The sequence below is a fragment of the Panthera onca genome, chromosome B1 (genome assembly GCF_046562875.1).
Source record: "Panthera onca isolate mPanOnc1 chromosome B1, mPanOnc1 haplotype 2, whole genome shotgun sequence".
Taxonomy (NCBI): domain Eukaryota; kingdom Metazoa; phylum Chordata; class Mammalia; order Carnivora; family Felidae; genus Panthera; species Panthera onca.
This window is the reverse complement of record NC_138342.1, coordinates 59,443,423-59,465,847: the sequence shown is the minus strand read 5'-3', so window position 1 is coordinate 59,465,847 and position 22,425 is coordinate 59,443,423. Positions and strand designations below refer to the sequence as shown.

The window sequence follows — 22,425 nt, the reverse complement described above, 5'->3', positions numbered from 1 at the left end:
GCCCCCCTGTGCCATTAAAGGTACTCTGGTTGCAAGATCAGAAGTGCTGGTCCACTGTGATTTCCAGACTCCTGCTCACTCCTATCAGCTCCCCTGTACTCAGCAGTCAAGTGAAGTGTGTATTTATATTCTGTCTCCTACTAAGGGGGGGCACTCTATCGGGACAGGGACTATGTCATTTAAATCTACCTCTTCCACTGTGGCCCGCACATGGCTTTACTGCCCCGAAAAGAGAGTGAGATTCATTAATTCCAGGACAGATGTTACCTGAGGAATATTCCAGCGCAGAACTGATTACAAGCAAAATTGTGGAGAAGCCCGCTCTCAGAGTTCTCAAACCACACCACTTCGCGCTCCACTTCTAGGGCTGAAGACCCTCATTTTCTCTTCTCCCGTCCCCTTTTGAAAACCTCCCTTTGGATTTGTCTTTTACAATAGGACATAAGTGATTAATAAAACCTAGAGTGTTCTCCCTAAGAGAAAACTGTGCATTCGAACAGGGAACAAATCCTTAGACCAAAGGGAATTGCGGGCATCAGTCAGCGGTTGGAGAGAAATTATTTTTGTCATAGAATATTCCCAGTTCTCTTAACCCACACAGACGATGACATATTCCAATGACTTATAAGGCCACACTTGAAGTAATCCTGCCTTGGATCACATGAGTCAGACTGAACTCACTTTTTTACTAAAAAAAAAAAAAAAAAAGGAAAAAGAATGATTTTAAAGTCCAAGTCCAAAATAAGCAGTCAATAACAGATGGCATTACACACTGTGGAACCCATTGGGATTAATTACGTAGATCTAAGTCTATGGCAGACCAGACTCTATTCTCTGATAATAAAAAGAAAACCACTTTATTCTAATGGCTCTCACTTTCCTCATCTATTAAATGAGAGTCTCAGGCAGTTGTAGCAGAGACTATTGAACAGTCTATTTTCTTCTTGCCAGGAACTCTCCTTGGTGTTTCCACGTAGCAGACCATTTGACTCACACGTCAACTCAAGAAGTTCGTGTTATTATTAGCCTCGGGTATAGATGAGGGCACTGAGGCAGAAGAGGTTATGCAGCTTGTCCAAGGTCCCGGAGGAACTAAGTGGCAGAGGAGGATTCAAGCTCTGATATCAAATTCCAGAGTCTGCCTTCTTCACGTTCTCCCATGAGCTACAAAACTCTTCCAGGACTAGATCTCGTTCAGCCTTGCTGCATGTCTGATATCACAGCATTCATCTGCACCATAGGAAACACTTTCATGCTAAATAAATGATTGAGATAATTATATTGCGTTGTCTGTCCGACTTTCTCAGTATGTAATGATGGTTTGAGAAAGACTTGTCTAAATCTCTTTGTTTCTAGGCTAGTTTACACTTCTTTAGTATGTGGATTCTGGAATATAAAGACCACTAATAAGTAATAACTAATATTAAAAGTTTGTTCTCCTATTTGTTGACGCCGTTAGAATGGATAAGTTTGTTGCGTGCAATCCCGTTGCACGCGAGGGGGAGCAACTGCCGGGCTATTCAAGGTCATACCTAGAATTGGAGAGCTCTGAGTGTCCTTGGAAGTCTTCTAGCCCAAACTCGACGTTACAAATTTCATCTCCTATTTTCCACTTGGGAGAATGTTTTGTTGTGCATTCAGAGGCTAAAATGCAGCTAAAATTTAAGGAGTTCGAAATATTTGGCTGTATTTTTCGTGGGCAAAAGGTTTCTACTTACAAAGTTGGACAGAGCTTCTAAACTTTAAAAGGGACGACACTATTGATGACGCTAGAACTAAGCTATATGTTAGGACCTCTATTAAAAAACCCTTATCCACCCACTTTCCCCTCTCCCCCACCCCCCATCAGGAGGGCACTTGTTGGGATGAGCAGTGGGTGTTGTATGGCAGCCAGTTTGACAATAAATTATATTAAAAAACAAAAACACAAGAAACAAAACCTTATCCAGTAACCTGACCTGGTTTGAGATTTCATCACTTAGAGCTGACCTAAACGAATCATTTTCCTTTGAATTTTTTTTTTTCACAGAGAGATTTGGGTCACTTTTTCATAACAAAGTATTTATAGAACTCTTAACTATTAAAATCATCTTGTTGCCTGCTCACGAATCCAGATAACTATCAGATGATAGACTCTACCTTGCAGTATTAATGCTGATAATTAAACAGATTAAATGCTTTTATTTCTCTTCTTCAAAGCACTTTCCAGGTAGTTTAAGCCAATGGAGATATCAGGGAACTGGGTTCAGAGCACCTGCTCAGCTGCTTGCTTGTTCTGTGACCTTATAGGGACTAAAGTGTGTGACTAAAATAGGGATTAGACTCACCTTTATCATTCCTTTCTGTGGTTGTCCTGGTGACTAATTTACACATGGAACCTCAATAAGTGTTGGTCTCATTTGAGGGAAGTGTCAGAAAAAGTAGATGTCATATCCTTTAAAGTTCCTCAATCTGATCACCTACAAAAAGTTGAGGTTTCTCCAAGCATAGTTATAACCGGGCCATTATATGGTTTGCTTTTGTGTATCTCTCTCCCTTAAAAAAAAAAATGCAAAACGTTGTATATTTCAGGAAAAAAATTCAAATTTCTTATATGTGTGTGCGCTTGTTTTAAAATCATAGCATTATTAACATATATGATCCATTATAAAACCAGGCTTAAGTATACAGGTCCAAAAGATAATCAAGCATTACCAAGAAAGATTTCAGTAACTTCTATGTTCAGTCCAAATTTGTTACTTATTTCACCTACTCTGTTATGCCAGCTAGTCTTCAGTTTATTGATATGCCATTTTGACCTTTCTTCCCTTTGCCTTAGGATAATTTGACCAGCCTTAGAAAAATAAATTAGTTAAAAGGTAAAAGGAGGGGCGCCTGGGTGGCTCAGTCGGTTAAGCGGCCGACTTCAGCTCAGGTCATGATCTCGCGGTCCGTGAGTTCCAGCCCCACGTCGGACTCTGTGCTGACAGCTCAGAGCCTGGAGCCTGTTTCAGATTCTGTGTCTCCCTCTCTCTGACTCTTCCCCGTTCATGCTCTGTCTCTCTCTGTCTCAAAAATAAATGTTAAAAAAAAAAAAAAAAAAGGTAAAAGGAATGCGGGGGGGGGGGGGTGCAGATTATGTTCCATCTAGTAAAGTTTAGCTAAATTAATTTCCAGATTAGATATACCTTAATAGGTAATCGTTATCAGCGTCTTGAATTTTGAGCATTTGTTAAGAATACAATGAATGCGACTCCAGGGAGAATTTTCATGGGTTATTCATTGGTGCTTCTGAAATGTATTTTCAGAATAGATTTCACAATTAGCAGGCACCATCTTGTCTGCACAGCATCCCTGAAGGAGCAAATGGTCAACATCCTCTAAACAGTGACCAATTTTGGAAAACATTCATTGAAAAGGGAGATAGTGCCAAAAACATTTCATGGGAGACTTGAAATATGTCTGTTTAGCAATAACATTCTTATCTAGTTTCCTCAACTCAGGTTAACCTGATCCCCACTCTTGGTGGCTCGTGTTTATCTTTGCAGCTACCAAGTCTGCCAAACCCATCACTAGCCACATCTTCTTTCTACTTTTGAGCCACGTACCCTCAGCAACACTGAAAATTTGAGCAATCTTGCACACAGGGTTGGGAGGATATCATTTTCCAAGCTGTCAAATATGTGGGTATTAGGAACAATCCCTCACGTTAGCCTCCATTCTCAGATTTTATGAAATAATTGCGCCACTCAATTTCTCATTTATGATTCACCAATAAACAATAGCCCTCCTTTAGTAATCCCCTTGGCGGTTCTTTGTAAATATTTGAGCTAAGAGCAATTTATACCATGATACTTACTCTTCTTCCACATTCTGGTTAGGCCTGGGTCCAATTATAAAATAAAAACAGAAAACATGGATTTTCTTCACGCAGCCCTAATTCAGCTTCAGCCCTAATTCAGCTTCCATCAGCACACTGGATGGTCAGATAAACCTGGCTTCCAACCCTTGTTCTGAAGGTGTGAACTTCAGGAAGTCATTAAATAAAGGAATTTCTAGTTCCTTGTGTGCAAATTTGGGGTGATTATAACAACCAAAAATTGACCAATGCGATGAGTGTATGAAGAGTAATCCACACACAATAGGCATTCAATAAATGGAACAATTGTTATCACCATCATTTGCTGAAAGAATTACTGAGTTGCTTCTTTTGAAGACCTGAATAACACTATATCTTAAATCTGCTCATAATGGGTCAAGAGTAGCAGTGAGCTATGTGAAACATTCTACTTATTTGAAAGTACGAATATATGTAATTTGCTAGGAAGTTGGTAAGGAGGGCAGCCTGACACGGAGGGCAACATCCTCTTTATCTCACATGTTACTGGCACTGCCATGAGGCTGCATTTCTTCTACTGATTTAGAAAGATTGTGTCATGTATGCGAACACAAATGTTGTCATTTTTAAATGTGCCAACCATTCCACCCCGGCTTCTGACCCAGAAAATGTCAGAGGTCATGACTATACTCCTTGACATCATGAGTCTAACTTTCAAATTAACCATACAAGACTACAGTTTCTTAGTTCTAGTTTTTCTTTTTTTCTTTTTTTAATTTTAATACTTAACTTATCATCCCAGGCATATTCATGTATGCTATTTTATTTAATCCAAACAACTCTGTGAGATTAACCTTATTACTCCTCATCACCAATGCCAGCTACTCACTGGCTGTGAACTATCAGAGGAAGGGAGTGGTGTATAAACCACCGCGGACAAGGGCATTTCTTATGGCAAGGGGACAGCTATGAGTCATTATCAGCCAGCACTTCTACCAGCTGAGGGAAGGGTGTATGGCCTGAAAGAAAAAGGGGATAGGGATAGGCACCAGTAGGATCTACCATAATCCCATTTTGCAGAGGGAAAATGAGAATTAGAGCATTTAAGTGACTTTACTATGCTCACATATCTGGTAATGGAAAGCCAGATCCTAAATCAGACTGCCTGATTCCAATCAAGTTTTCTTTCTACCATACCACAGCTGGTTTACTGAAGAATACTGCAAGGCCGGTTGTGAATTTATATAGACCACTTAAGAAGTGGTAAATTAGAAGAATGACTTAAGTGCATTACTCACTGTGAAAAGTGGTAGTTCTTTTAGATTTCTCTACAGTTAATCTCAACTTCAGCTGATATCCCTTCATCTTTGTTTTATGGGAACTAGAAAACATATCCATGGGCATTCTATCCATGTATCCAAGGTACATGACTGCATGTACCTCGATCTCAAATCTTCTCAGAAATTCATTCCAAACTTGAGTCCTGTCCTTTGTCTGATGTCATAGAACAGTTTTTCATTTCCTTGGAAATGAAAGTTTGGGGCTTGACCATGCAAATCCTGATGTTCAGCGTGTCTGTTCTCATTTGCCTTATGACTTACAGCTCTATTTTGGATGACATCCACAGTCAGCACTCGAACTGTGACGCTAGAAGGCATGACAATGGTTGAATGGCCAACACCTAAATTCAGTAAATTGAGAATGCTATTCTGGCTAGGGCATTGCATAAGCATGGACTTGCAAGGAGACCCTTGCTTTCAAGATAATTTCACATTTAATGCGAAAGTGGAGAAATGCTTGAGATACAAAAAAAACAAAAAAACAAAAAAACAAAACAAAACTGGAGCCAAGAAGAAAGAAGTTTATTCTAATTGAGAGGATTGGGAAAGACTTCTTGGAAAAGAAAACAATTAAATGGATTTTGAGTAATAAAGAAAATTTGAAAGACAAACATTTCCCTCCCAAAGGCAGAGGTCAGAACTGAAATCAGGAACTAAAGCAAGTAGACAAATATCTGGAACCAAGACCTAACAGCACTAAGTTCAGAAATACAATGAGGGTCAGATTTGGGACCCAGAGGATAAAAAAATCTCAAACCAAAATCAAAACCTGGAGTTGCCACTAAAGACCAATAGATAACCAAAACAAAATCCAGAAAAATAACCCAAACTGGAACCTAAAGATAATATGGGAAGTTTGACACAGAGTCTTTTTTTGGAAAGAGAGCTTTCTAAGAACTTAGGAGAGGTTATTAACAGGAGACAGAAATGGGTCATTAGGTTGCCTCGGCCTCATCTGGTCAAAGTCACCCTGACACTTTCAGTCAGGACCTGACCACACTACTTTTAGGGATGGTGGCTTATGAAGACTTTTTGTCCAAGAATCACTTTGGAGAAGCAAAATGTCTTACTTGTTCCTATTCCTAGAACAAGCATATTGATTATAGAAATAAGATCATCTTAATCTAGGTCTGGGTTCTAGAAAGTGCAAAAGGAAAGGGTCATCTTCGATATCTTAGTTATAATATTACAAGTTAGCAATGGCCTATAACATTATAGGGTCGGTCCTTCCTTCCTTCCTTCCTTCCTTCCTTCCTTCCTTCCTTCCTTCCTTCTTCCCTCCTTCCCTCCTTTCTCCCCCTCACCTACTCCTCCCTTCCTTTGCTCTTTCCCTCCCTCCCTCTTCTCTTTCTTCTTTCTTTCTTTCACTGTTACTTTTTGCCTAGTGACCTAGTTATTATCATGTTGGAACTAATCCACTTTCAACTAATTAGAGTAAAGAAAGAAGAGGAGATATGGGGAGAAGGAGTAAGAGTAAGAAGAGTAAGAAGAGTAAGAAGAAGAGTAAGAGAAGAAGAGTAAGAAGAAGGAGAAGAGTAAAGGAAGAAGAGTAAGAAGGAGTAAGAGGAAGAAGAAGAGTAAGAAGAGAAGAGTAAGAGTTAGGTATCTTCTGAAGACATCTGAAGACATTCCTTTCAGGGAGCTGAGCACTCCTGATACCCAGACATAATGTAGCTGAATAGTCATGATTCAGGGCTCTACAGGTAAAGCAAGAAAAAGAGAGTGTGGGGCCAGAAATAAGATTTCCAAGTGTCTATTTGAACCAGGCACAGTGACAATTATTTTGCATCATTATCTCCGTTTAGTCCTCTTCATATTACAAGGTGGTAAAGTTCCAAAAGCAAATTCACTCAGAATAATAAATATGCTTCCTTTAACTACATGCATCCAACCTGAAGGGTAGCTCAGTTTGGCATTTTGGCCAAGTAGAGGGTCTTTACTGACCTTTCTTTAGTTCCAGATAACAATTAAGAATCTCTGCCTTTATGAGATTAATAAGCTAATTTGTTTTATCTTTACAGAATTGAATAGCAGACATAACCTGATTCACGAGTGAAAAAGGAATGATAAAGTGTATCATTTGTTTCTGTTCTTACAGGACTATTACCCATAACTGATATCACAGCTCTAAGAAAACCACTGGTATAACAAAGTATACCCATACATGGTTCTTGGGGATGAAAACCTTTATTGATACCACTGCTTCTTCAACATTGAGGGACCCTGTTACATCTCAGCGAGGCCACTGTCAGCTCTAATTTTGAATATTTCCATACAGATATAATTGAAAATTAAAATACTAATTTCATATAAAGACCTAAACAGTTTAGCCTTTGCTCAACCACTATGTAAACCATTTAATTCAACAAAGATTTGGTATTTGAACATTCCAAGATGTTATCGAAAGAGCTAGAGTTTCACAAGACCATTTTCAAAACATTTGGCATAGAGGTTCAAGGTAACAATAAATACAAATTTTTTAGGTAATCAGATTCTGAGCACAATTTTTTACATTAACTGTTCTATTGACTCAGCCAGTTTCCTATTAATTTAAGATATTTTTTTGACATCTGTTTTCTTTGAGTAAAATCTACCTTAGGATAATATTTCTTGGTTGTTTGCTGAGTGTTCAGCCCTAAGAAGTTATTTGTTACCAAAAAAGATGATGACGAGAGATTCATCCAGTGGAACACATCACAAGACCCTCATGAGTACCTTTACTTCTAGCATTTAACACCAATTCAGTCCATTTTCATCATTGCTATTCATCAAGTACCTTTTGTGATAACTTGATAGTTTAAAATTTAATCATTAACAATAATAATATAGGTCATGTACTATGAAGCCTCTTGGATGAAACGGTGAATGAGATAAACACAATTCCTGCTCTCACAGAGCATGGAGTTCAGTGGGCTCAACAATCTCCCTCACTTGAAGATTCTGAATTTCAAAATACGTGGCTCTACATTTTCCTGAGCAATTGTTCACATCTCTCTATCTCTTGGTCTAAATTGGTGACGTTAATTTATGTGTCATCCTTGCACAGGGGCCATGCAAATCTTCTCTGTATCATTCCAATTTTAATATATGTGCTGTCGAAGTGAGCACTAAATTGGTGACATTAAAAGTAGTGTATGTGGGCATCTCTATAGCCTATTATGGACATGAGGGTTGGCAGGTCTGTGAAATAAAGCACAACTCATTCATGCAGCAAATGTTTATTGTGTACTAACCATAAACCAGTTGGTGAGGCTTACAATCTTGGCAACTGTAGACATATTCTCCGCTCTCCACATTTTAGAAGGATAGAGGGTTAAAAAGTAGGTACTTAAATTATCATGTGATACAGTATAGGCCCCAAGAACAGGGTTCACTCTCTCTTCCTGTCCTAGGCAGTATAGTAAGCACCATTGGACACAAGCATCCAATCTTACAGCTGCTTACAAAACCCCACTAAGTAATGGTGGCCTTGAAGAACTCAGTGTCCTGTGCAAACTAAATCCATGAGTTACTAGGATTATTCAAAATATCTGTGTTCAATCTTTGTATTCATCTCCACAGGCAAGGCCTCAAGGCCATTTCTGACAGTCTACTCCGCAGAAAATCCAGTCTGCAGGTGACACATGGTGGGTACATTCTGTGATAGTCTGGGCTCACCTGCTCACAGGTGTTGTGAATGGGCATCACAAGCCCAAAGCAGAGATCTGCTATTACTCTCAAAACATTTCCTGTCAGAAGAAAGTCATTGGCCTTCCTTGTCTTCAACTAAGAAATGAAGGATTTAGGCCAGAAGAAATAGCAAATTCTGATTCTGCATTTACTTCTTCACATTATTCTAAAATTTTGGTTGGCTAAAGACACCACTGGGGACAAATGCATATCTCCATCCTTCGGTCATTTTACTTTTCAGTGTAAATAATACAGCTTCTCCCTTAGTATAAATGGTTCTTGGCATTTGGAGAAAACACTTGTATGGCCAGCCTTACAGCCCACACCTTGTCTGGCAGGTATCACCACTGCAGAGACATTCGGGCACTCCATTTCCACTATTTGGGATGAGCCATTTTCAATCTGCAGGGTGAATGTGCCAATTGAAGAAGATGCACTTATAAAGCACCAGGCAGAGTATTATGCAGAGTAAGCATGAAGATTGTCTTATTTATTCCATTTTCTTTTCATCTCTCCCTCCTTTTAGCTGTTCTTTAACACATAAAATGAATTGTGCTAAAAAATTATCCTAAAAAATTCATTTATGAAGCAAAATTCTGTATATCAAATCTACTACCTCAGTTTTATGATTTATTAAAGTATAAATTTTATGGATAAAAGAGAATCTATATTACTTTTCATGAAATACCTCTACGAAATAGTTTATTTCCTCCCATTTTAAGAGTTTCACTCTCTTTGGAGATATAAAGTCATGCTTTCTATTAGCAGATCAAACATCTCCATGAAATTATGAATGGGATTAAATTTTACTTTGGGAAGTCCAAGTAGATTTTTTTTTAATGAAATAAAGCATGGACTAGGTTCTTTGTGCCAGGTGTTGTGATGAGCATTATGCTGTGTTGTACAAATACTGTTTTTATTTAACTTGATGCCATTATGCTATGAAGAAAGTACTAACTTACCTATGGCATTTGACCTAGCAACTCTCCTCTTCCTCCTCAGCTTCCTTTCTTCCCCTGGCTTCCAGGACAAAACACTTTCCTAACTTTTCTCTACCTCTCTTACTCTGTCGCTGGCTCTTCTGAGACCACTAAACATTGGCAGACCTCAAGCCTCAGAACTTGGACCTCTTCTCTTCTCTACTTAGACCCACTTCTGTTAACTTGAAATGTTTTTAATACTTGACAACTCCCACATTTATATGTCCAGCCTGGTCCCCTCTGCTGACTCCAGACTTGACTACCCAACTGACTTCTTGACATCTCACTTGGGCAGCACTGGAAATCTCAGACTTAACCAGTTCAAAATCAGGTATGGTCCTTCCCAAGATTTTTCATTTCTGTAACTGAAAGCTCCATTATTCCAGTTGTGCAGTCTGAAACCTTGACCCCTCCATTGACCCCGTGCCCTCTTGATTTCCATGCAATCTATTTCAGCCACCCTGATTGTTGTTATTTTAATCCCGCCAGGCAGGTCCCTGCCTCAAAACTTTTGCAGTAGCTCTTCCATCTGCTGGAACAGCCTCTCTCAGGTATCTATACGACTCCCTTCTTCTCCTCCCTTAGAATCTTTGCTTCTCAGTGAAGGCTTCCTTGACCATCCTATTTACAAGTCTAACCCCTCAACATCCTTGGCTCCCCTACTCTACCCTCAGCGGATAGTCCATCACACCTTCCCTGATTTTTCTCTTTGATACTTATAACCATTTGATATCCTATATATTTCACTTTTTCATTGGTTTATTACTTGACTCGCTACATTGCTCCCCCCACCTACACTAGAATACAAATTCAACAAGGGTGACAATTTTGCATGTTTTGTCCAGGGCTGTATCCAGTACCTACAATAGCATCTGGCACATTGTAGGCATTCAGTACATGTCTGTTGAATAAATCCCCATTTCGCAATTGTAGCAATTGAGGCTCAATGAGATTAAACGCCTGAGATCACCATGTGAAGGTCTAACAGAGTGAGGATTAAAACGCAGTTCTTTCTGCCTCTTCATGCTCTCTGACCCTGAGCTATCAGCCTTTGATATTTATTTATCTGTCCATTTGCTTGTTCTCCTTGGCACCAAGCAGCTCTGGACTTGAAGAACCAGCTCTCAACCTGGTGTCTCACTTGGGAAGTGATAGGAATCTCCAACATAACTTGTCCAAAATGAAAAATGCTCATTTTCATCAGCAGACCAACAGTTCTGAGAACTAGGAACTGCTCCTGGCTCTCCTCTTAGAAATGTCAAGATTTCTCCTGCAGAGAAAGGAAAGGACAGGACCAGAGTTCTTTCCTCACAGTTCTTGCCCTCCCTCTAACAAGCTCAAGGCTGTACATGCCACATCCCCTACTTTTCCTGGGTGTTGTTTCTGCGTATTCTTGATGCTTTGAGGCAATGATAGACAAATTAAATTTAACACGGAAATTAAATTCTAGGAAGAAAAGATCTATGAACTGTAGAATTCATGGAGTTAGAGTTTTTAGCAGTGCTTGGAAAATCTTCCTCCTTATGTGATTATAACATGGGACAGTCTATTTCCATTCTTTTTAAGACTTCATCTAAAAAAACAAAATGACGTGTGGAAAAGTTGGAACACTCGTAAAAGCTTGAAATGTATTTTTTTAATTATACGGAAAAATTTCTTTAAAAAATTACACACATATTTAGTTCCTAGTAATTAAATTAATTACTCAGGGAGACAGATTAGAATTATGGTTAAGAGCCTATGAATTTTAGAGATTTAAATTTGAATCCCAGTTCTACTAACAACAGTCTGGGATCTTGGGTGAGCTACTTAACCTCTGCATTCAGTAGGTACTTCATAAGATGGAGATTAAAAAGAGTACCCACCCAACAGTGTTGTGAGGAACAGTCAGTATGTTAACAAAGGTGCTGTGAAAGTATTGCCATTATTCCTATGGACCTTGATCTCATGGCCTGTGGGACTCCACGTAGCCCTGTAAGTCTCAGCTATTTTACCTATAAAATAAACCAATAATGTCTTTTTAAAAGATTGGTATAAAAAGTAAGTCACTAGATCCACATAAAAAGCCAGCCACATTGCCTATTCTCAATGTATATTTGAATTTTCACCCTTTTTGTTACCTTTGCTATACTATAGTCTCAAAATTCAATAATCTAGACATCAGTATGTGTATTATACTCACTCACATCAGTGTAACAATTCAGTTTACCAATTGTTTGCATTTAGATCATTGGAGTCTGACAGTCTGGGAACCTGACTGTCTTTTGCAAAGCTGCTGAGGTGCAGAGCTGAGAAGGTGGGCCCAGATCCCCAGGCCCAGGCTCAGCAGAACACCCACCCACCCGCCCACTATCCCTCCTACAGGGACTCTCACACAGCCAATACCAGGGTGATCCATTCTTTACCAAGCAGTTTCATAGAAAGTGCCCTCAGTCTATGGATGATTACTCTGGCTTAGAAAATTTCAACAGAAACGCTTAAGGCAAGACTTTAAATTACAAGAGGAAGTCATACATACTTTCCTGCCCTGGTCTTTACTTTCTCAAGGTGGATCTTCCACGTAGTTCGGGTGACTCACCCACTTTGTTGTAGACACCTGGCCTATTATGGGTACTGTGAAGCTTCATGGGATATGAGCCCTGATGGAGTCTATCAAAGTCACTAGCAAAGCCTCTGCTAAAATGTAAGTTCCCCTGAGAGTGGGGAATTAGGTCGATTTGTTGACAGGGGTTTCCTAATTGTCTAGATTAGTACCTGGCACATAGTAGTGTTCCATATACATAGTTTTAATGAGAGAATTCTCCTTCATATGGAGAATAATTCTCCTTCATTCATATATGAATGGGATTCTGACTATGGTTTCACATGAAATCCCAGACAGCCATGATGTGGTGGTGCTCAATCTGAACTGCTCTTTTCTTTTCATGTTTATTTATTTATTTTTGAAAGAGAAAGAGAGCATGCGGGAGAGGGGGCAGAGACAGAGGAAGAAAGAGAATCCCAAGCAGGCTCCTCACTGTCAGCACAGAGCCCAATGCAGGGCTTGAACCCATGAACCATGAGATCATGACCTGAGCCAAAACTGAGAGTCAGGAGCTTAACCAACTGAACCACCCAGGTAGCCCCTGAACTGTTCTTAAACGTAGCATAGTTGACCAGGAGTTGTCCATCTCATGGTATCTTTCCAACAAAACTGTTAACCATTTTAGGGCAAGGGCTGGGTCTTGCCTCTTGAGGAAAGAATACCTAGCATGGCATGTATTAAATACACAAATAACTTCTCTTTCAGGAATTAATTTTGTCTAAATTATCAAGTCATTTTTATAGACTCAATTCCTCTGTAGAAGAATTCAGACAATTTGGTCCATACACAGTGGCACAGGTAACATTTCCTCTAAAAGAATCTAGAATGCCAGCATCCTAATCTGTAATTTAGCCAGAATTCTGCTGGCTAAAGAAAAACAAAGAACAGCAAAAAAGGTTGAGCTCAAAAGCAAAGGAAGCAGAGGGTTAGAGGGTTTTTTCACCCAGGTCAGGGGGAGGCCTCTCCACAGACAGTTTACCTGCCAGTGACCTCATTGTGGGAGTCTCTTCCCTGTTTCCCCATCTGCTTCTTTATTTATATTTCATGTTGTAATTAATGTTTTTCTTTTTTTAGCTTTCCAAGATTTTATTTAAATTCAAGTTCATTAACATATTGTGCAGTATTGGTTTAGGAGTAGAATTTAGTGATTCATCAATTACATATAACACTTAGTGCTCATCCCAACAAGTGCCTTCCTTAATTCCGATCACCCATTTAGCCCATCCCCCCGCCCACCTTCCCTCCAGCAACCCTCAGTGTGTTCTCTATAGTTAAGAGTCTCTTATGATGTGCCTTCTTCTCTGTTTTTACCTTATTTTATTTTTCTGTCCCTTTCCCTATGTCCATCTGTTTTGTTTCTTAAATTCCACACATGAGTGAAATCATATGGTATTTGTCTTTCTCTGACTGACTTATTTCATTTAGTATAATACACTTTAGTTGTGTCCATGATGTTGCAAATGGCGAGATTTCATTCTTTCTGATGGCTGAGTAATTTTCCATTATATATATATATATATATATACCACATCTTTATCCATTCATCAGTCGATGGACATTTGGGTGTGTGCGCCTGTACATTTGAACTAGTATTTTTGTATCCTTTGGATAATGTTTTTCAGAGCAGAAATTTTTATACAGAAATATTCATAGGAAACTCTGACAGTGTGATTCCTTAGCAAGTAAAAAAAAATAGTAATTAATGTAAAACAAATTTTCCTAGTCAGTTGGGTAACTTCCTGTTTTGGCATTTTGTAGTCGTCCCTCTGGTGACTGCCTTTCCAGCATGCCTTCTATGTAGCCCATGCTCCTGCTATGATTCTTGTGGCCACAAATTCAGAACTAGAGAACAGGATGGCAAGACCTAAGCATGTGCTCATACAGTCAGAAAGTCTTAAACTGGAAATGCCACAGATGCCAAACATGTGCAAATGTTTGCAGAACAACATTGCAGCTATCTATTTCCAGTGTAAATTATCTCATTGTACACTGTGACAACTAACGTTCATAACCATGATGCAAACAGTGTTTTTCTTGCAATCTATTCTCCAGCAATTGTGAGCTCCAAGAAAGAAGGGTCTTTGTGGGTGCACCCAGCACCTAGCTCTTTGATTAGCACAGAGTAAGCCATAGTAGTACATGGTGGGGAGTTAATATCCTTTTGCTGGATTGAATGCACTTTATTGTGACCCTTGTAATAATGTTAACATAGTAGACATCATGGTATAATTAACAGTGCCCGGGAGTGGAAATTAGGGATCTGATTACCACCAACAAGCAACTCTTAATGAGCAACCTCTCTGCACCTCTCCTTGCTCTGAACAAAATTGAAAGAGTTGGGGTAGATTATGTTTTAGAACCCTTCCACTGGTAAAATGTTATCTCCCTCCATCTTCACTTAGGATAATTGAACACCTTACCCCAGAATAAGGAGACTTTCTTTGGTTGTTGCTTGGAACAGTGTTTCCAGTAGAAATGGGGTGGGAGCCATAAAAGTGGGCCCAAAGCTGGTCACTGAGAATTTGTACTTGGAATCTGCATATGGTAATTTGGGGATACAGAATGCTTCACCAGTTTAGGACGTTCTCTAGCACATGAGAAATAAATTTTTGATCTTTTAATACTTCATTGCTAGGTCCTTTGTTGGTGTTAAAGAACACCTTCCCTGTTGAGTCCAGGAAGGAGAAATTCCTAGGACAAACATCCTCTACCACAAGAGCTGCCTGAGTGGGTGAAAGTAGATAACTAGAAGCTAAGGGAGAAAAAAATGGAGCCACCCAGTAGAGAACAGTGCAAGTGGAGGACAGAGCCCCCGAAGGGCAGTGTGTTCATACGGTATGGCAGGTGGAACTCGAGAGCTGTAAATGACACCTGGAAACACTTTAAGACCCCCAGGAGCTCCTATAGGACCAAGGGACTATATCCTCTTGCAGAAGACTTCCTTTTTCTGGGTATTTATTTTATTTTCATGAAACTTCCTTCTGATATATTAATGACCACTGCATTTTTACTTAGGGAGTCAACGTTCATATCCTGTTAGACAAGAGGAGAGAGTTTTTCAAGTGGGAGTTGCAATAAAGATGCGATTTCACTGTCAGTTCCAGGCACCTCCACTCCCAGGTTTAGATGATAAATACAATTCCTTTAGTGAACCCTAGCTATTCTGAGATTGGAAGGGGTGGGAGAGAAAGACTAGAATAGCAGTGAAACTGTCTTGTGCTATCTCCCTGCCTCAGGGCCTCTCACTCCCAGCCCTCCTTGTAGGGACTTAGCCTTTCTGTGAAATAAACATAATATGGCCCGAGCTTATAGGAAAAATTGGAAGAGCTAGGTTCTAAAACAAACTAATATAAGCCATATTAGGAAAGATTTGGCAAAAAAGGAAAGATTTGGCAAAAAGAAAAAGAAATTGCCTTCCAGAAATTATTTTAAATGTTGTATTTGCATAAATTTGTCATGGGTCTACTATTTCACTAGAAGTGGGGGAAACGGCATGACCGGATTCTGCTGGCATCCTGTTGCCCTTCACAGGCAAAGTCAGAATATTTCACCTTTTACTTCATTTCTGCTCCTCTTCAGGGTCTCAAAGCTGGCAGACAATTATATTTAAAATTGTATGCGCTGTGAGTGAGCAGCCTGAATTGTGCAACGTTTCATTTGGCTAATACTTCAGTTTCTTGAGTCATAAGCCTGACAAGTAGCTACACAACATGAAGCATTTCCTGAGTCAGTGCATGTGAGACAGAAGTTTTAGATGAAGGTTAAGCACAGTAGACACTCTTGGGACCATCATCTGACTCCTTATTCTATGATGTCAATTCCTCTCCACTTAATTCAATGACATTTGCTCCTATAAATTTAATGCAAATGTCAGACCTTTAGAAACATATCCCAAGACATGGGATGAACAGCATTGGGTGCTCAGCCTCCTCTTAACCCAACGGTGAAAGCCCCCCATGAAGGAATGACAATAGCTGTTGGCGTATTAATTCATGAGCTATTTGATGTCTCTTAAGTGATAAGTGCACATCGGGAAATGAATTTCCTGCTGTTGAAATTCCAATGCTTTAGAACTCTCAGTGAACAAATACAGATTTGTTCTCTACATTAACAATAGTAATTTTTTTCTTAAAGCCAAATTAAGTGACTTAACAAATGTCAGTGTGATGAGTTAATTTCCTAAATCATCACACAGTGGGTCTACTTCATGTTGCCATTTTAAGAAGCTTTTTTTTCTACATTTATTCATTTTTGAAAGAGAGAAACAGAGCACAAGTCGAGGAGGGGCAGAGAGAGGGAGACACAGATTCCGAAGCAGGCTCCTGGCTCCGAGCTGTCAGCACAGAGCCCGACGCTGGGCTCAGGCTCGAACTCACAAACCATGAGATCATGACCTGAGCCAAAGTCGGATGCTTAACCGACTGAGCCACCCAGGCGCCCCTTCATGTTGCCATTTTAAAGATCCATTGAGGATTCACGAAAGACAAGACCATAATTGTTCATTTTTCCTTATCATGGCACACTGTTCTATATTATCATAATGTGACATTAATTAAAATGTTCATTAATTGCCTTGAAATTTAACTTGAAACCCCAGGTATAAATGTCTCATCTGGAAGCTTTAACCACTGAAGCTGTACCTTAGTCCCTTCCCCCAAAGGTCTTCTCCCAATTCATTAGGTACTTGCTGGGTTCAAAATACCATACTAGGAACGATGTGAGAGGGGGAGAAAATATTAAGAAATCTTTTTTCAAAAAGATAACAAAATGTAAAGTCATCATAATAACTAGTTATTTTCAAAACTCAGCTTTTCAATTATTTTTTCTAGAATTCTTTTCTAAATCTCTTCCCCCAAGTTCAACACTCTCTGTAGAGAGTTATAAATAACATACAACACTCTTTCTCTGCCTTGATTACTTATTTTAACTTCTAGGTATACTCCTCAAAGGGGCCATGTGAACTCCTTTCTTTCATCTCTAGGATCTAACCTAGAGCCTGAATAAGACCTGACACCTTCTTCATCTACTGACCCATTTCCTCATCCATAGTGTGAGTTCCATGATAGAAAAAGCTGTCTTATCATGGCTTTCAGAGCCCTCCTTAGAAGCTTGATGTTTACCATATGTTTACAGAGTTAGTAAACTGAATACATGTGGAGTCTCCAGGACTGTGTCCCAATTGAAGACATGTGGGAACAGTGTGGTCCTTATCCAACATGGCTTAAATGTTAGTCTGACAAAGAGCTAAAATAATTACAAAGAAAATACAAGTTGGGAACAGCTTGTGAGTCCAAAGTGGCTTCTGGCCCCTATTCCACTGCCTTGGTCATATATTTCTGTTCTGGTTGCAATGTTACAGTAGTTGACGTTTGGTTCACCCAGTTGGTCATTCCCTTAGAGTTGGGTGAGAGACCTTATATCCTTTCCTCCTACTGTTTTCTCCTATCCCAAAGCCCCTTTGTCCTTGTATACTCTTTTCTCAGAACTTGTAGTGGGTTTCTTCTTGTTGGCCTCATTACCAGCCCTTCATCTCCAACTGCTCCCTGCTGAATCACAGAGGAATAAAGGGAAAGCTGCGCTGGAGGGAAGTGGTAGCTGCAAGACAATCAAATCCTTCACACTACTCAGATTAACAATCTCGTGGTCCGTTTTCCTTTGTCATCTCAGCCAAAATGAACTTAATCTCAGGAGGAAAAAAATTTTTTTAAAGCTCATCCTGCTACTGAGGAGTTCTATTTCAGACAAGTTGTTTCTGAGATGCTAAAGGCATGCAGGAAAGAAAGGTGTAGATTAAAACATGGACCTCAAAGCCCCACAGGGAGGTAGATAGTTAGCTCTTCATGGCTCCATAGCAGGAGAGATCAGAAGCAACACCTTTCTGTGTAGACCACCAGAACTCCAGAGTTCAGTTTAAAATCAGACAATTTGGAAAGGTTTCTGCAAAATTTCATGGTTAATGACTGAAAAACACATTAATACTTATACACAGAATTCTGTGACCCTGACCCAGGGCAGGTCATTCTTAGGTCTCTCCCCTGCAGGTGAAAAACCTTTTCTCACCATGGTTTTCCCATGGTATTCCCTCAATTTTAAAAAAAATTGTGAGAGTTATCATATTCACAGAAGCGAAAAAAATGCTTATCTTTATATATAAAGTATATGTCTATACTTTAAATCATTATTATAGAATAAGCATATGTGTAACCACCACCCAGATCAAGAAATAATATATTACTATCACCCTCAGAACATTCTTCCTATTTCCAGGCTCTTCTTCTGCCCCCTCACATAACCACTTTCTGTCTTCTCAGCAATCATGCTCTTACAAGAGGAAGAAGAAGAAGAAGAAGAAGAAGAAGAAGAAGAAGAAGAAGGGGGAGGAGAAGGAAGAGGAGGAGGAAGAAGAGGAGGAGGAGAAGGGGATTAGAAGAAGGAGGAAGAGAAGAAGAAGAAACAGCAGCAACAATAGGAGGAGGAGGAAGAATAAGAAGAAAATACAAAATATGGCAATATGTTTATATACCTTCCCAATAAAACTTTTTAAAAATACCATATAAAATATTACTTAATATTCTAGTTTGATATATTCTGACTACTTTTCTAAATGTCTGAGCTACCCCAAGGAGAAAGAATAAACAAGTCCCAAAAATCATATGAACTATCTAGAGAGTAAACCACTTAGGACAATGAATTAATATGCCAAAAACAAAAACTTCTGCTTTTAACCTTAGAAGCTCTGGAAATATGTTTTCTATTGAGCCGTTTAGAATGGGCTCAATAAAAAACAAATTTGCTAAATATGGAATCAACAAAGTTTCTTCTTATTTCCAGAAATTTCTTTGAGAAAGTGGATATAAAATTAAACCAGTAAAGTTGGATTCCAGATCCCTATTCCTTGCATAGACCATAGGAAGAGGACCCAGAGGATATGACAGGGCTGTCCTCAAGGCAGGTCATGGGGCTTAAAAATGAGTTGAACCAAAGAAACTTAAGAGCCAAGGAGTTGTTTGGGCCTATTCAAAAGTATAAAAAATTTTCCCTTTGTTATAAAGCTTGCGTTGTGAGACCCATGAATTAGGAGGTTTTTCTTTCCCAGAAATACCGTTGTCTGTCTTCATTCTAAGTACCATTATAGTGAGATCACACACAACTCAGTGAAGCAGAAAAATCTCTCCTTCTTAGCTCAGGGGAGTTCTAAATTCGTTGGATCTAAAGGAGATGTCTAAAGCCTTCTTTTTAAAATAAAAGCCTAAAGTAATTTAGGTTACCCTAGCAATCCTGATGGAGAAGAAGAGAGAGGAGAGTATCTTTAAAAAGAAATAGACATGAAGGGAAGAGAAGGTACATTATCCAAGACTAGAAAAGGCAGTCTGATTTGAGTTTCCACTAGGAATAAATATCCTGAACTTCTCTCAGATGCCCAGAAAGGTAACAGGGCTCTGGGAAAATGGTTGTATTTTACACCAGGAAAGTTAGACACAAGATTGGGAATTTCCAACTTGGCAAAGATTTCTGTGCTCCAAACATGGTTACTTTATCTGTGCTCCAAGCATGCAGCTCTTCACTTAAACAGACCATGTGGACTTAGAAAAATTGTCTTCAGGGATTGCAAGACCAAAGGAACAATCTTCAAATATTTTCTTTTTTATGTGTCTCCTGGGATCATTGAAGTATCTGAGAGATAGGTGGAAAAAATTAAGAAAGCCCCATTTATGGCTAAAATTAAAATCTCCTAAAACTCTAGGCGAATAAAGAGTAAGGTCAAATTTATATTATTTACTTAAAAAAAAGAAATGTGGGGGTGCCTGAATGGCTCAGTCAGTTTAGCAACCAGCTCTTGATTTCAGCTCAGGTCATGATCTTCTGGATCTTGTGATCGAGCCTTGTGTAGGTCTCTGTGCTGATAGTGAAGGGTCTGCTTGGGATTCTCTCTCTCCCCCTCTCTCTGCCTCTCCCATAGAAGCTCTCTCTCTCTCTCACACACAAAATAAATAAATAAACTTAAAAAATGAATCAACTACCCATGTATTTATCAAGGCCAGCTGCCATATCTACGTATGAGATCCCTTCCACTTTCAGCTCTTCAAGGTCCTCACCACAGCAATTGACCCGTCTTCTATTTCACCAACTTTCCTCTCTCTAGACCTGTGCTGTCCAAATTCAGCATTAGCATGTGCGACTATTTAAATTTAAATTAACTGCAATTAAATACAACTTCAAACCCAGTTCCTCAGTCACATTAGCCACATTTCCAGTGCTCAATAGCCACACGTGACTAGTGGTTACCATATAAGATGGCACAGCACAGATTTAAATGATAGGACATTTCTACCTAGTGAGAGTTTTATTGAGCAGCACTGTTCTAGGAAATTATCCCCATCTATAAATTCTGTAATCTTACATCTTAAAAAATCACACACACACACACACACACACACACACACACACATATATATATAAGCAAAAACTCTCCTGTCCTCCCTTCCTCCTCTGGGTACTGCTCTACTCTTCACCATCACTTACAGCATAATTCTTCAAAAGAGGATCTACACTTAGGTGTCTTTTTTTTTTTTTTTTTTTTGAGAGAGAGAGAGAGAGAGAGAGAGAGAGTGAGCATGAGCAGGGGAGGGGCAGAGGGACAGGGAAAGAGAATCATAAGCAGGCTCCATGCCCAGCTCGGAGCCCTACTCGGGGTTCCATTGTGACCATGAGATCACAACCTGAGGTGAAACCAAGAGTCCGTTGTTCAACTGACTGGGCTACCCAGGCACCTCTACATTTAGCTGTCTTAACTTTTGTTTCTCTTTTGAGCTCAATTAAGGCTTTCATCTTCACTATTCTATATTAAGAAATTTTTATCAAAGACACCAAAGACCCATCCATTACTAATTCCAATTGTCAATCAGTCCTTGTCTTAATCAACCAGAAACCCTAAACGCAGCTGATCTGGAAGTATGTTTCTTCATTTGATTTCCAAGATACCACTCTCCCTTGATTCCCTTTCTACTTCTGTGCTACCCTTCTGAATCTCCATGAATAGATCCACTTCATTAACTGTAGGACTCCCATTTTCTGATTTCTTTTTTCTCTCTGAATTCACTCCCTTAACAATCTTATGCAATCTCATTGCTTTAGATATCATCTTTACACTGATAAATCCAAAATTTATATCTCTAGGGCAGACTTCTCTCTAAACTCCATACTCCTTTTCCAATTGCATCTTTGCAGTCACCATTTGAGTGCCTAGAAAACATCTCAAAGGTGGCATTTTCAAAATTAAACTCCTGCTTTCTCTCCTACACATGGCCCTGCTTCTCCTTAAGTCTTCCTATTTCAGTAAACACTTAGTCCATTCTCCAACCTGCTGAAGCATATATCTAAGATTGAGACATTTCTTAGTTCCCCTTTTGTTACCACTAAAATCCAGGCCACCATCATCTCTCACCTGGAGTACTGTCAAAGCCTCCTCCTCGGTCTAATTGGTCTACTTACTTCTATTATAACCCTACACTCTATTTTTAATTGGAACATATTCATCCTGAATGAATGAAAACAATACTTTTGTTAAAATACAAGTCTTATCATGTTCCTTCTCAGCTCAATATCTCCAGTGACTTCCCATCTCAGATAAAAGTTAAGATTTTATTTTTAAGTAATCTCTACACCCAATGTGGGGCTCGATCTCATAATCACTGACCAAGCCAGCCAGACACCCTTCAGAAGTTCTTCTGATCCCTATATGATCTCCTTCTGTGGCACCTTTCTGACCTCATCCTTTGCCACTTCTGTACTTTGCCCTACAGATTCTTCTGCAGTCTTCTCAAACTGGGCTTCTTATAGACACTTGCACATTTTAAGTGCATTCCCTCCGGGTCTTTCTCTACCTTGCATAATCTTCCTTCCTTCTTTCTGTTCTCTTTGCAAATGCAAAAACTTTAGAGAAGTTTCCTGACTACCCTAAAAAGCAGCAGTCCCTTAGCACTCTCTATTCCCTTTCCCTCCCATGGTATTTGAATTAGTAATTTGTTCACTCTG

General features: G+C 39.3%; 1 non-coding gene across 1 annotated transcript; it reads right to left on the bottom strand.

Annotated features, from left to right (window-relative positions):
- Positions 1-8,163: 8,163 nt before the first annotated feature.
- Positions 8,164-8,265, bottom strand: LOC132693410 (U6 spliceosomal RNA). Its single transcript, XR_009616796.1, has one exon. It is a non-coding gene; the product is annotated as a U6 spliceosomal RNA (small nuclear RNA).
- Positions 8,266-22,425: the final 14,160 nt, after the last annotated feature.